The sequence below is a fragment of the Tachyglossus aculeatus genome, chromosome 2 (genome assembly GCF_015852505.1).
Source record: "Tachyglossus aculeatus isolate mTacAcu1 chromosome 2, mTacAcu1.pri, whole genome shotgun sequence".
NCBI classification, from domain to species: Eukaryota; Metazoa; Chordata; class Mammalia; order Monotremata; family Tachyglossidae; genus Tachyglossus; species Tachyglossus aculeatus.
The window spans coordinates 27,519,635-27,536,155 of record NC_052067.1 but is presented as its reverse complement, the minus strand read 5'-3'; the positions used below and the strand labels follow the sequence as shown (position 1 = coordinate 27,536,155).

At 40.8% G+C, this 16,521-nt stretch overlaps 1 protein-coding gene across 1 annotated transcript in view; it reads left to right on the top strand.

Moving 5' to 3' along the window:
- The window catches only part of RARB (retinoic acid receptor beta), a 512,522-nt gene that overhangs the window by 226,459 nt on the left and 269,542 nt on the right, over window positions 1-16,521 (top strand). The window lies entirely within an intron of this gene.

Here is a 16,521-nt window from a genome sequence, read left to right as displayed (position 1 = left end):
TGTCTCTCCCCACTCCAGTCCATACTTCACTGCGTGAGCTGGGTGAGATGAGAGTGAGGTACAGTATTAGTCAGAATATTTATTAAATGCTTACTGTGTACTGAGCACTGAGAAAGAATAAACAGGTAGGCATTAGACATGGAGGATGACTTGGGAATGTTGAAGCTGCTCTCCCTTTGAGCAGAAAGATTCCTGAAATCTTGTAGAGGGGGTCCAGGGCTCAGAGCCCATAGAGACAGTGCCTTCCCCATTCCTAGTGCCGGGACTCTCCTGGAAGTGAGAAGATAGTGGGAAAAGGACAACACTGTAACAGAAGCCCATCCACAGCACTTTGACATGACAACCCTCCCTCCCCAGCTGGTTCTTGTGCCCATCTCGGAGCCCAACCAATGCCAGGAAGAGCAACTGATTTAATAATAATAATAATGGTAATAATAATAATAGTGGCATTTGTTAAGCGCTTACTATGTGCAAAGCACTGGTCTAAGCACTGGGGAGGATACAAGGTGATCAGATTGTCCCATGGGGTGCTCACAGTCTTTGGGTCAGGCACAGATTCTGTCCCCTGTTGGCTTGCAGTCTAACTAAGAAAATGAAGTATTTAATCCCCATTTTACATTGGAGGAAACTGAGCCACTGAGAAGATGTGAGTGGCCCATGGTCACACGGCCAGCAAGTGGTGGAGCTGGTATTAGAATCCAGGGCCTTTGACTCCTGGGCCCGTGCTCTTTCCATTAGGCCACACTGTTGTCCTTTGGTAATAAATGCCATGCCTTTGTAAATTGTGTATATGAAAATAAACCTACCCCCTTATCGCAGCTATCCATTGCTTTAAGTTGTCTCTCTGGGGCTTCATTTCTGTCATCTTTTTTCATGGGAAAGGTGAATGATGCAGAGGTTTGATGGAAATAGGAGTCTGTAACCCAGCTACCACATCTGGAAAGGCTTTATTTCATAGGTGGAGTTTCAGGAGAGTTTAGAACAAGAGGCTTTTCATATTTTCCTAGTCTAGAAATAAAATTTATGGCCATAGTCTGACAGCCCAAGGGAACTATGCAGCCGATTCCCACTGACATCAGTGGAATTTATACTGTATTCCAGTGTTGTACCTTCTTTCTGAAGTCTATTGGTGGGCCTGTTTCTAACATGGGGAATGTAGTTCCCACAGAGCAAAGGGAAGCGAACTGAAATTTCCCTACAGGAAGAATGGAAAAGGCCTTTGAGCTTGAGTTGCTCCTCTGGAGCCTGGATCTTAAATGTCTCTGGCACATTGACTGGGAAGTAGACCTGAAAACTGGTTGTAAAAACTCTACTCAAAACCAGCTTTGATTTATAAAAAGAAATTAGGCAAGTAATTAGTCCATGCTGTGTTTAATTATTTTTTACTACTGTACTTTGAATCTCCTTAATGATTTGCGGATTTAATGTGGAGAGAATGGTTATTGCACATGTTCAGGGATGGCTTGATTTTTATTTCCTTCGCTACCTAGTGAGGGGATCGTGTTGATCAAGTATATCAAAATAACAGGCAAAAGAATAAGTTAAAAAAATCTGCTGGACTCTAGATTCGAGCAGTTTGACCATCCTGACGAAACACTTCCGGTATCCTCATTCCTTTCTCTGAGCAATCAAATTCCCTATAAATTGTCAGCATTGTACACACAGAATTCAGTTCTTCCAGGATGAACATTTATACCTTGGTATCCAGTTAAGCACGATGAGCAAAAGAACGTGAACTCTTTTAGAATACTAGGGGGCCATTCAAAGTGTCGGTTCACTTAGGGTGTTGCACTGCTCCAAGCATGGAACTCTAGTCTCTCTCAGAGATTTTCTGTTCCTCCAAAAGTGCCTTATTTACAATTAGAGAGAGTGAATTTATGTAATGGAAGAATGAATAGATTCAAGAAATGAAATGTGAATCATAATAATTGTGGTATTTAAGTGCTTACCGTGTGCTAAGAGCTGGTGTAGTTACAGTATAATCAGATCAGATGTAATTCCTGGCCCTCATGGAAATCACAGTCTAAGGGGAAAGAGAACAGATATTTAATCCCCACTTTAAGGACGAGGAAACTGGGGCACAGAGAAGTTCAGTAATGTATTGTAGGTCACACAGCAGGCAAATGGCAAAGATGGGATTAGAACCCCGGTCTCCTGACTCCCAGTCCTCTGCTCTTTCCACTAGGCCACACTGCTTTTCTAATTCAAAAAGATGTGTAATATAATCTGTCAAAGGGAATAACATGCACCATGTTTGTCAAGGGAAAACCGTAGAATTCATGAGTTGTTTGTTTTTATTTATTACTCTATGTTACTTGTCCATATCTATTCTATTTATTTTATTTATTTAGTATTTATTTAATTTTGTTAATATGTTTTATTTTGTTCTCTGTCTCCCCCTTCTAGACTGTGAGCTCACTGTTGGGTAGGGACCGTCTCTATATGTTGCCAACTTGTACTTCCTAAGCGCTTAGTATAGTGCTGTGCACACAGTAAGCGCTCAATAAATACAATTGATTGATTGATTCAGTAATTTCAAGTTGTCCCTATATGTATTCTCAACATTATTCTAAATAAAATATAATTACTCTTTTGTAATTTCCTACTTTAAAAAATGGTGTAGAATTAAGTTATAATTTAAGAAGATATATAAAATTTTGCCATATAATAAATTAGCCATTTATGGGAGTCTTACGGGTAAGCCCCTTCCCTGTTTTATAAAGGAGATTATTTTCTGTGGACTAGAGTTCAGAACATTGAAATGCAATCCAGCAGACAGCAAACAATACCGCTTTGTGGAAGAATGCCAGATTTAAAGGTGTAGATAATTCTTTTTTGCCACTGATACAGATTGTGTTTTTATTAGTTTATGTGTTTCAATTAACCCGATTGTGATAGCTTATCAGAGTCTCATTCTAAACAATAAATTTGTCATAAAAAGAAACAATAGAAATGATCAAGTTTCATCGTTCATTGCTTTATTGGGGTCTTTTCCCTCTCTGTTGTCTGTTACTTTGGGAAATTCATTTTGGCTAGCGGCTGCTATAATACATTTTATAGAGAGAAATTTTAACCATTTTCTTTTTAATTTTCTTTCAATTATGCAGATTATTGCTTTTCAGAATAAGAGAGAAGGGGAACAGATGGGAGAAGAGAAGGGAGATGTGTGAGACTATGCAAGCATGCACATTCTAAACACATTTTATTTATGTGTACATATATTGCATGCAGATACTCATCTGGAAAATAGATCGGCATAAGTACAACAAGATTGTTTTTTAGGTGATAACCTAATCATTTTAGAAATGATGATTTGACTAAATTTCCTAACCCAGAGTATGTGTTCTTTCTCTAAGAGGGCTTCTCTTTATAAACTAGAAATACATTTATGTTGGCATTTGAGTTACTACACCAAGAATGTTACAATCTCATCTGGCCCTCAATTCTCCAACTGCGCATCACAGAATAAGATGTTGGGAGCCTTGAATGCCTCTGGCCGTATGCCTGGGCCCCTTTTCTGGGGAGATGTTTTGGACTCCCCTTCCTCTTGAGTGGAGAGGAGATGCTACAAGATATCTGATGGTGGGGGACCAACCCTAGTGCTTGCCCAAGGTTTGCTACATTCAGGGCTTGGAAAATGGCCACATCTTTCTACCAAATCTTTTGGTCAGGGCTTTGTTCCCTTTCTGACCTCTTTGCCACCTTGCAGGCAATTGTGGAAAACTGCTTCTTACCATGCAGGGAATCTGGGAGGGGCTCGGTGCTAGAGAGTGTGTCTGATGGTATTTGAGAAGCTCTATGTCAAACACTGTTTTAAGTTGTGGGGTAGATGCAAGCAAATCAGGTTGGACACAATCCCTGTCCCACATGGGGCTCACAGTCTTAATCCCCGTTTTGCAGATGAGGTACCTGAGGTGCAGAGAAGTTAAGTGACTTGCCCGAGGTCACACAGCAGACAAATGGCGGAGCCGGGATTAGAACCTGCATCCTCCCAACTCCCAGACCTGTGCTCTATCCACAAGGCTGGGCTGCTTCTCCACCTTGCGCCTCCAAGGTGAATTCAGTTCAGTCTCCCCGAGATGTTCTTCTCTAGCATCTCTGCTTTCATACAAAGACCCTAACTATATTTATGTAACAAGACATCCCTAGTTTTCATGACTCTTAATTTCTAGAAGATGAAAGTAAGCATAACAGGCAGTGATATTTCCAAGACTTGGGACTTGATCAAATCCTATTATATTTGTGGATGGATTTGCATCTAAAATTGTTAATACTGCATAGAACCTGGAATAGTGTGTGAAGGTCCTGGACCTAAGACTTGCACAGTTCCAACTTCAGAAAATGCTAAGCCAGCTAATTATCGCTAATGCGATAATTCAAAGATTATCAAAACAATTTGCAACTCTGGTTTAAAGAACACTGAAACGAGGATCTTCAGCAAGGCCCGTAGTAATCAATCCTTTTATCCTGATGTTAATCTAATTAATTCTGCCAAAAACTTTTGGCTGCACTCTGTTCTCAGCCTCTTGAAATGGCCAACTTTCCTTGTGAAAACAGAAACAGTATGTACATTTCTCTCCGAATCTGTTTACCCTTGACTCCACTGTTTGGAAAAGTGAAAGGGTTTGCAAATTTACAAATGGCATAGGAAATCCATACAGACAGTCCTTACGGAATATGTGCCCAGTACACACCAAATGATTCATCCTGGCCTGGAACACCCTCCCTCCTCATATCTGCCAAACAATCACTCTTCCCCCACTTCAAAGCCCTACTGAAGCTGCACCTCTTCATTCATTCATTCATTCATTCAGGCGTATTTATTGAGCACTTACTGTGTGCAGAGCACTATACTAAGCGCTTGGGAAGTACAAGTCGGCAACATATAGAGACAGTCCCTACCCAACAATGGGCTCACAGTCTAGAAGGGGGAGACAGACAACAAAACAAAACATGTAGACAGGTGTCAAAATCGTCACAATAAATAGAATTATAACTATGTGCACATTATTAACAAAACAGAATAGTAAATATGTACAAGTAAAACAAATAGAGTAATAAATCTGTACAAATATATACAAGTGCTGTGGGGAGGGGATGGAGGTAGGGCAGAGTAGGGGATGGAGAGGAGGAGAAGAAAAAGGGGGGCTCAGTCTGGGAAGGCCTTGTGGAGGAGGTGAGCTCTCAGTAGGGCTTTGAAGGGAGGAAGAGAGCTAGTTTGGCAGATGTGTGGAGGGAGGGCATTCCAGGCCAAGGGAAGGACGTGGGCCAGGGGTCGACGGTGGGACAGGTGAAACGAGGCACAGTGAGAAGGTTAGCGGCAGAAGAGCGGAGGGTGCGGGCTGGGCTGGAGAAGGAAAGAAGGGAAGTGAGGTAGGCGGGGGCGAGGTGTTGGAGAGCCTTGAAGCCGAGAGTGAGGAGTTTTTGCTTGATTCGTAGGTTGACAGGCAACCACTGGAGATTTTTGAGGAGGCAAGTGACATACCCAGAGCATTTCTGTGCAGAGATAATCCGGGCAGCAGACTGAAGTATAGACTGAAGCAGGAGGAGACAGGAGGATGGGAGATCAGAGAGGAGGCTGATGCAGTAATCCAGTCGGGACAGGATGAGAGATTGAACCAGCAAGGTAGTGGTTTGGATGAAGAGGAAAGGGCGGATCTTGGCGATGTTGTGGAGGTGAGACCGGCAGGTTACCAGACTAAGCCCCCTTTTCCTTGGCTCCCCCTCCCTTCCGCGTCCCCTTAACTTGCTCCCTTTGTTTTTCCCCACCACCACCCCACAGCATTTATGTATGTATGTATACACCTGTAATTCTATTTGTTTACTTATATGCCTGTTTACTTGTTTTGATGTCTGTCCCCCCAACCCTCCCCACCCCCCCACCCCGCTTTAGACTGTAAGCCCGTTGGGGGCTGGGACTGCCTCTCTTTATTGTTATATTTTACTTTCCAAGCGCTTTTAGTACAGTGATCTGCGCACAATAAGCACTCAATAAATATGAATGAATGAATGAATTCATCAAAGGCCTTAAATTTTTTTACTTAGCTCTTTAAGTTGCTTTTAGCCTGAAAATGCTAGTCACTTAGAAAAGTTATTATGAGTAAAGTATTCGTGGTGTCTAGAATCAAATTTTATGTCTGAATGGCTTTAGTTCTCACAGGGAGTAGGTGTCCTGAATTCATTCCTTCAGCATTCTCACATCTTGATTCCATTCCTAGATGTTCCCCCAATTCTGTCTAGGTAGAGGCTACTAGCTTTGGGAGATTTTGCTGGTACTATATCAATATAAAATGGAGTCTTTGCTAATGAATACTGCAGATACTTTAAAAAACCTGTTATTTGGCCAGAGGATCACAAATTAGTTGTTCATGGATATTTCACTGGAATACATATCAAAGAGTTTACTTCAAGAATTTCAGAAGGATGCAGCAAAATATCCATTTCTTTTCAGGCTAATGTAAGGTCGGGTCACTACCTATTTTTTTTAGTCCAGAGTATAAGTTAACTGCCTCTCCATCTCTCCTGTGGGCTTTCATTCTTTCCAAACAATCAATCAGTCAGTCAGTGAGCAATACAAAGTATCTGTTTGCAGAGATATTTATCCATCAGATGGTGTAGACTTAATTGCATGTTTTTGCATATGTAATTAAACTTAATTTATAGTGGACATAGCCTGGACAGAACTTTAATAACAATAATGATAATTGTGGTATTTGTTAAATGTATACTCAGTACTAAACACTACAGAAGATACAAGATAATCAGATATAGTCCCTGTCACACAGTCTAAAAAGAAGGGAGAACAAGTACTGAGTCCTTATTTTTACAGGTGAAGAAACTGAGGCACAGATAAGTTAATTGATTTTTCCAAGGTCACACAGCAAAGTGGAAGAACTGGCGTTAGAACCCACAATTAATGTCCTCTGCCTCTGAGGCCCATGCGCTTTCCACTAGGTCATAATCTTTTTCTGTGTTTTGGCATCAGTGTCTCTCCTTCACTCTGCTCCCTGACTTTCATTTACAAGTACAGAAAAAGTTTGATGTCATGTTCATAGTGGTTATTCTACTGGTAGTTTTTACCTGTTCCTTTTTTCAGTTGCTGTGCTATGTGAGCCCGTTGTTGGGTAGGGACCATCTCTATATGTTGCCAACTTGTACTTCCCAAGCACTTAGTACAGTGCTCTGCACAAAGTCAGCGCTCAATAGATACAACTGAATGAATGAATGGATAATAAAAGTATTGAATATAGCCATCCCATGACAGTCCCAGTAAGACACAACTTGGGCATCAGCCTTTAATGATTTTCATTTATGCGTGAACTGGAGCCAGCTATGCACCACCCCACCTCTCAGGTGATCATTCTTTCCCCATTTGATAATGAATACATCAGGGGGAACAGAATCAAACTTCGTACTAACATCTAGATCAAATCTGTCTTCTGCTTTCCCCTTTTCTGCTTAAGCTTTTTGTAAGGAGATTCAGTTTGTCTAGAATGATTTGATCCTCACAAAGCCACATAGTGTCTCTCCACCCTTCTAGGTGGTTGCAGATTTTTTAACCATTTGTTCTATCATCTTCCCAGGGTTTGATGGTCAGTCTTTTGGGCTGTTAATACAAGAGCCTTGCATTTTTCTGTTTTTATGCATCAACACAAAGTTTGCCCCTTACCCATCTCCGGACACTTCTCCCACGCCCCACGAGTTTTGAGAAATGACAGTAAGAGCCTCTGCAACTACTACTGCTGACTCTTTTAATATCTTATGAAGGACAGCATCAGATCCTGCTGTTTTCAAGGTAGCTGGTTTGTTTTCCACCCTTTTCTAGTTTGCCTCTCCCACCTCCATACCAAGTAGTAGTTCTCTTGATTTTTTTTTTTTTTTAGAAAGGCATGAATCAGGGAAGCGAGGAGAGAAACATGAAAAACATCTGCTTTCACAGTCCTCTGTTTTTCAAATGTCTTTTTCTATCAACCAGGGAAACCATTTACCCCAGCCTTCCTCTTTTGCCTAATATAGTTTAATTTGGCTTTCATCTTTTTTGGGTTGTTCCAATTGCATTAATTTTTTTTAAATTGTGTTTGTTAAGCACTTACTATGTGTCAGGCACTGTTATAAGTGCTAATCGGGTTGGATAGAGTCCCTGTCCCACATGAGGCTCACAGTCTTAATCCCTATTTTACAGGTGAGGTAACTGAGACCCAGTTACCAGACCCAGGTGCTGAAGGTCACACAACAGACAAGCAGCGGAGCCGGGATTAGATCCCAGGTCCTTCTGACTCCCAGGCTCTCGTGGTGCAGTGGAAAGAGCACGGGCTTTGGAGTCAGAGGTCATGGGTTCAAATTCCGACTCTGCCAATTGTCAGCTGTGTGACTTTGGGCAAGTCACTTCACTTCCCTGTGCCTCAGTTCCCTCATCTGTAAAATGGGGATTAAGACTGTGAGCCCCACGTGGGACAACCTGATCACCTTATATCCCCGCAGCACTTAGAACAGTGCTTTGCACATAGTAAGTGCTTAACAAATACCATCATCATTATTATTATTATTATTACTACCCACTAGGCAATACAGCTTCTACCCCTGTTTTTGCTTGTACAATATAGTACTATTTAGTGATTTGGTCTAACTTCCACTTTTGGTATTTTTTCCATTTGTTATTCATATCCTTCAAAGAGTTCGTGGTTTATCCAACTTGGGATTTTTTTGACCCCTGTTGCCTTTCCCCAAATCAATCATGTAGTAATTGCTTCAACAATCCATCCATCACTAACGTTTGTCTTAAGGACCAAGCCATTAAGGGTGATTGCCCTAGTTGATTCCTCTCCTTTCTCCACTGGAAAATTGCTCCTGATGGCTTCCATAATCCAATATGATGAGCTGTAGCCTCCTGAATTGATTTTTTTTCTACCAGAAATCTCCCATCACAGTCAGATCCCAATCCACGTCATCACCACAATTTTTCATTAAACCTTCTACAATGGGCCAAACATTATACTGGGCACTGGGGGAAAGGACAATGAAAATGCTTAGGGGTTAGAGCATGGAGCTGGCAGTCAGAAGGACCTGGGTTCTATTACCGTTAAGCCCCTTGTCTGCTGTGTGAACTTGAGCAAGTCACATAACTTCTCTGTGCCTGTTACCTCACTTGTAAAATGGGGGTTAAGACTGTGAGCCCTGTGTGGGACAGGGACTGTGTCCAATCCACTTATTTTGTATGTACCCCAGTGCTTAATACAATGGCTACTGGCACATAGTAAGTGCCTAACAAATACCCAAAGTATTACATCCCCTGTCCTCCAGGAGTTCTCAATCTATAATGGGCAGGAACCTCACACAGAAAAAAATCCAATCTTCTGATTACCTGAACTACTTTTGTCAGCCAAAGGAGCCTTTTTCACCTTTCCTTTCTATTTTGGAAATTTAAAATATTCCTACTACAAGGTCACAAACATTCCTTTCACTTTATTTGCTGCTTATTTTCTGCTCTCTCAGCCTTCAAAGAACTCCTCACTGTTCTTACCCCTATCACTTTCCTTCTAGTCCAGCGCCCTAGGAAAGAGTACTATCCCACCATGTTTCAGTAACTAGATTCCTGATATATAGGATCTCCTCTTCCTCTGGCAATTCCCGGTGCATTTTGCATTGATACAAATCTTTTACCTAGTTGGGTGCCCAGTAAATGCTGGTACTATTCTCAGTAAATGCTGTTACTGTTTTCATTTTTCTACTGTTTCCATTTTTCTACCTGAGATAACTCAATTTTTTAATAATTACAAGCCCTTCTGTTTCTTGTGAAGATACACAGACCTTCTGATAATTCCAAGGTCTGTCTCATCAATTTTCATAAGTAAATTGGCTAGGTCTCATCTTTAATGTATTATTTGGTGGTACGTGGCTGTATTTTGAGCGGTCTATAGGCAAATCATTTACCTGTTTCTGTTTGTTTCCAAAAGTCTAAGTCATTTGCACAAAAGTCTGGACTGTGCCTGTGATATTCTACCCTCTGAACTAGCTTGCACCAACATCATATCCGTAATTTATTTATTTAGATTAGTATCTGTCTCCCCCTCTAGACAGTGAGCTCGTTTTGGGCAGAAACTGTGTCTACCCACTTTGTTGTATTGTACTCTCCCAGATACTTAGTACACTGCAAACACTTAATAAATATGAATGAATGAAGATGATTAGTTCCATTTGTTCTGACATTTCTCAGCTTCCATTTTGCCCAATGCCTCTTTCCCAGCCAAGCAGGAAAAGAGCAATGCCTCATTACCAGCATGTTGAGCATCTCTTCATTTGTTTCCCAGGATAAATACATTTCTTTAATTGCATACATACATAATATGGCAGGTTAACCCTGATCCCCTTAAGCCTTTGTTGCCAATATGGAATTTGCATCCTCTCCTGGTGATCTGGGCACAGCTAAGCACACCCCAGTGAGGCCCCTGAAATTGGTTTTTTTGTTTCGTTTTGTTTTCTCAGCATTTGAGTTCATACTGAGGTCTCTCCTCTTATCAGGAACTGTTTTCAAATTATGTCCAAAGGAAACTCTTCATTAGATAAATTAGAGCATATCAGCGAAGAGGGTCAAAATAAAGCTTGGTCAACAAATACAAATCACAGCTACCTGAATTTTGAGAGGATCTTGAAGTGAAATGTGAATTAACAGTAAGCAAATCTCATCCTTCTCCAATCTATGGAAGAGGATAAATAAAATGGCATTTGCACCGTTGAAGTAATATCTGACTCAATCCTTAGCTACTCCAATATTTATAGTTTAGGTCAGGAAAGAGGGAAACCAGTGACAGAGCTCTTGAGATGATTCACATAACCTGGCCTTATGGTCACAGGATGGAGTCATTCACTGAATACCATACTTACCTCATTCCTGGGAAGTTTGTAGGTGTCTATTTTATTGGTGGGGATCTCTTCCAACTGAGGAAATTTAGAATCCACTGTATTTCCTTTGGTGGCACCTGGAGTTATCTAAAGCAAGCCCTACTGAGATATGTAAAGCCCGACTGAAATTTTTGTCATAAGGCAGTAAGAGAAATATGTACAACTTGAAGGCATGTGGGCTCATCCCGATAACCTGACAAACGGATCTGATTTCAATTCACAATATTCTACAGATGAGGTCTATGTAACTACAGTTGCCAAGGCGATTGATTACCACAAGCCTTTAATGAATTACTGGGGAAAATTAGATTATCTCATTGAATGAGTTCACCTTCTTTCTATGCCTCCTTCTCACTTCCCACACCTCAGACCTTTACATCCTGTCTGGAAAGCCCTCCCCCTCCCAATTTCCCAGATCATAGCTTTCCCCATCCTCAAAGCCCTTCCGAAAGCCCACTTCGTACAGGAAGCTTTCCCAAATGGTTTTCCTTAGCCATAAGTCATATCCACTCAACTACCACCTCAGCCCTCTGCCCTCCCTCATCACTTAAACACTCACACCTTTGTGCATATTGATTTAAATACTATTTAAGCACAGCTTCCTCTGACCTGTAAATGTGTCTGAGTCCTTTTAGTATGTAAGGTGTTTGAAGATCTAGATAAGTTCTTCAATGTCCTGTATTCCCTCAAGGGTTTAGCACAGTGCTCAGAACAGAGTTAGTGCTCAACAAATACTATTGAATACAAAGGCAGGATCTCCTGAATTGCTACACAGATTTTTTAGGAAAACAACCCTAGAAAGGTGCCAAGCCCAATGGAGAAAGGAACTTAATTTGGCTGTGGTATAACACATCTGATCTTATAACAGTCAGAATTCAAATTGCACCATTTCCGCCCATCTGCTTTATTATGACAGTGGAAAAATGCTTACAGCCTACTTTCATCTACCATCTTTCCTTACACATTTTGGACTTCAGATCCCTACTGCATAGCTGTAAAGGCTCAGTTGTAAATGAGGCTGAGTTAATGGTCCCATTTATGACATTTCACTGCAGATAACTTCCTATTTAGTTGAACTGTGGTACTCCTTTAAAACATATTATAGCATTTTCCCCATGAGATTCGCCATTCTCATTGGAACTTCTTTGGAAAAAGCTCTTTTACTTTTCGTTGCCTTATTCTAGTGCAAGGAGGGACTGAGGAAAGTTCTGGTTAAGCAGATGGGAGTTCTGAATTAGAATATAAGCAATGCTGTCACTGCATCAGGCAATGAGCTGAACTAACCAGTATACAAATTTATTTTAGTGTCTTTCTCCCATGCCCCCCACCGTAGACTGTAAGCTCCTGAGGGCAGGAGTGTGTTTTCCAACTCTGTTATATTGTACTCTCCCAGGCGCTCAAGTACAGTGCTCTGCACAGTAAGTGCTCAAATGCTATTGATCGATTATCAACACTGTTGTACTTTCCCAAGTGGTTAGTAGAGAAGCAGTGTGGCCCAGTGGAAAGAGCACGGGCTTTGGAGTCAGAGGTCATGGGTTCGAATCTCAGATCCGCCACTTGTCAGCTGTGTAACTTTGGGCTCGTCACTTAACTTCTCTGTGTCTGTCACCTCATCTGTAAAATGGGGATTGACTGTGAGCCCCATGTGGGACAACCTGATCATCTTGTAACCTCCCCAGCGCTTAGAGTAGTGCTTTGCACATAGTAAGCACTTAATACATGCCGTCATTATTATTATTATTATTATTATTACAGTGCTGTGCACACAGTAAGCACTAAATGATGATGCATTTGTTAAGCACTTACTATGTGCAAAGCACTGTTCTAAGCACTGGGGAAGCTACAAGGTGATCAGGTTGTCCCACCTGGGGCTCACAGCCTTAATTCCCATTTTACAGATGAGGTAAGTGAGTCACAGAGAAGTTGTTACTTGCCCAAAGTCACCCAGCTGACAAATGGCAAAGCTGGGATTAGAACCCATGAACTCTGACTCCCAAGCCTGTGCTCTTTCCACTGAGCCATTGATTATTCTGTTTCCAATTTGACAATATGATGCTTGGAGGAAGCAGATTATAGTTGTCCTATCCATCCCAAAGTCTGTGGGGCTTGCATGTTAGAGGGTCATTTGGCCAGCCATTTCTCATTTTATTCTAACAATCACCAAAAGCGGAGTGAATTATAAAAATGGACTGAATGTTTAGGACACACCAAGACAATGAGGTTTTGTTTTTGTAAAATCTGCTTTCTTAGCAGCATGGCCTAGTGGCAAGAGCAAGAGCTTGGAAGTCAGAGGTTGTGAGTTGTAATCCTGGTTTTGCCACTTGTCTGCTGTGTGACCTTGGGCAAGTCACTTAACTTCTCTGTGCCTCAGTTACCTCATCTGTAAAATGGGGCTTGAGACTGTGAGCCCCACGTGGGACAATCTGATTACCTTGTATTTACCCCAGCACTTAGAAGAGTGCTTGGCACATAGTAACCGTTTAACAAATACCGTAATTATTATTATTAAGTCCACATTTCTGATATGTCAAAAATTATTACAAAAGAAAAAATCTCACAGAATATTATGCCTGTTTTGCATCTTAACAAAATGCTGAACAAGTCACTGAGACAAGGTGCCTGAAGCATAGGATAGGTTGATTTTTTTTTTTAAGAATGTGCTTGTTTAGAAATAACCACAATTGCATAGTGACTTCATTGTAGAGTCATTCAGAAACATACTGGAATTAAGGTATTTTCCTAGAGAGAATCTTTGATATTTTTTGGTGCACAATGAAATTGCATCTATTCATTTGGGTTGTCCACAAATTAGTTTCATTTTTTCTGTTGTGACGTAAAATAACATCTCACTAGCAAGGGGAGGGTTTTCCAGGGATGGCTCCAAAGTCAGTATCACAACTACAAGCATATACCGTTTTTTTCTTTGTTCCTTGGTAACTGAAAAAGCCATTTGCTCTGACAAGTTTCCGACACAATTCAATTTTAGACTTCAGAATTCAGGAGGAAATAGTGAACATGCAGGAATAAATAAAGGTGTAGTCTAGTGTATTTTTGATGGATCAACAGTGAACAGGAGCCCCAGAGTGTGGTTACGTGCTAACTTTGAGAAGTCTCACAGGTTATTCACAAGTGTGGTTTAGAAGTAAAACATGCAAAAATGTACTGATCAAGTTAGTACCTGTGCTAGCAACCTTTATTGTTTCAAGCCAAAGAGTAAACATGTAAATTCAAATTAGAAATATATCATTCATTTTGCTCACCAATATTAAATTAGTTTAGATGTTTCAATTACATTTATTTTTGTGTGTGTTTTGGGGGGGGAAATGCCATTCTTCAGAGAGCACAGTGGTAGTAATTTTTCCCATCAAGAAAAAATGATATTAAGGAATTTTATTCTTTATTGAATTTTCCCTTGAGTTCTGTGCTCTGCCACCAGTCTGCTGTGTGACCTTGGACAAGTCACTTAACTTCCCTGTGCCTGTTACCTGTAAAATATGGATTAAGTCTGTGAGCCTTCTGTGAGACAGGGACTGTGTTCAACCTGATTATCATGTATTTAGCACAGCACCTAGTACTGTGCCTGGTACGTATTAAGTGCTTAACAAATACCGTAAAAAAGTGCACAGACTGATCAAAATACATCAGTATTCATTCAGTTGTATTTATTGAGTGCTTACTGTATGCAAAGCACTGTACTAGGTGCTTAGGAGAATACAACAGACACATTGCTGTCCACAACTTGCTCACGGTCTAAACCAGTATTCCTGAGTAATATCCCAACAATGACATATACAGAGAGTGCTTTTTGAATATGAAGGAATAATGCTCTTATCTAGATGCAGTTTAGTATTATAGATTAGAAGATTTTGAGGGTAATTTTAAGGCAATTTAGTTCTCTAAGAAAAAATATTTCATGACCAAAACGTATGTGAAGGACTAATTTAATTGTAAATGCATGTAAAATAAATAATAATAATAATGGTGCTTGTTAAGCACTTACTATGTGCCAAGCACTGTACTAAGCACTGGGGTGGAAACAAGGAAATTGGGTTGGTCACAGTCCCTGTACTGCATAGGGCTCACAGTCTTAATCCCCATTTTATAAATGGCGTTAACTGAGGCGCAGAGAAGTTGAGACTTGCCCAAAGACACACAGCAGACAATTGGTGGAGCCGGGACTAGAACCCGTGACTTCTGACTCCCAGTCCTGTGCTCTATCCACTATGCCGTGCTGCTTCCCATTGTTGAAGTCAAGAACAGCTTTTGCTAGATCTGTGGCCTAGTAGATAAACCATCCAGGAGGCCTTCCCAGACTGAGCCCCTTCCTTCCTCTCCCCCTCGTCCCCCTCTCCATCCCCTCCATCTTACCTCCTTCCCTTCCCCACAGCACCTGTATATATGTATATATGTTTGTACATATTTATTACTCTATTTATTTATTTATTTTACTTGTACATATCTATTCTATTTATTTTGTTAGTATGTTTGGTTTTTGTTCTCTGTCTCCCCCCTTTTAGACTGTGAGCCCACTGTTGGGTAGGGACTGTCTCTATATGTTGCCAATTTGTACTTTCCAAGCGCTTAGTACAGTGCTCTGCACGTAGTAAGCGCTCAATAAATACGATTGATGATGATGATGGGCCTGAGAGTCAGAGGAACTGGGTCCTAATCCTGGCTCCACCACTTCTCTGTTGTGTGACCTTGGACAAGACCTTTAACTTCTGTGCCTCAGTTACCTCATCTGTAAAATGGGGATTAAAGCCGTGAGTCCCATGTGGGCCATGGATTGTGTCCAATCAGGTCAACTTGTGTCTACCACAGTGGTTAAAACAGTGCCTGGAACATAGTAAGCACTTAAAAAATACCTTAAAATCCAGGCAGTTGGAGAAAGTGGGACTAGAAGCATTTTTTAAGGCTTGGGACCTTTGGCTTCATTCCCATCTCTCTCTCTCTCTCCACCCCACATGCATGCAGGGCTTTTGTTGACTTCAAAGCGAAATCCCACTGCAAAACAGATGGATTCTTTGAGGGATAGGAGAGAGATGAAAAGTCAGACAACTATCTAGGGACTATGAAGTCTGTGATAGTTTTCTTTATTTTCATTTAAAACAATTTTAAATGATTTTCCATCTAAAAGCATTTATTCCACGAATGAGGAAAAGTGTATCTGAGGATTATTTTTCACCTTCCAGATGAGTATATTTCATATCTGCTTATATTGTTGTGGGTGCCCAAATAGAACTGTGGTCACTGGGTTCTTCCATGACCCTTTGGGGCTATAATAAGTTTTCAAATATAAGTAGTATTCAATAATAAGTATAATTATAATAATATAATATATTTATATATAATATAATATAATAATAAGTAATAATAAGTATTCAAATCCCGGCTCCTCCACTAGTCAGCTGTGTGACATTGGGCAAGTCACTTCACTTCTCTGTGCCTCAGTTCCCTCATCTGGAAAATGGGGATGAAGACTGTGAGCCCTCCGTGGGACAACCTGATCACTTTGTAACCTCCCCAGCAATTAGAACAGTGCTTTGCACATAGTAAGCGCTTAATAAATGCCATTATTATTATTATTATTATTAATAATAATAATAAGACTGGCATTGACCT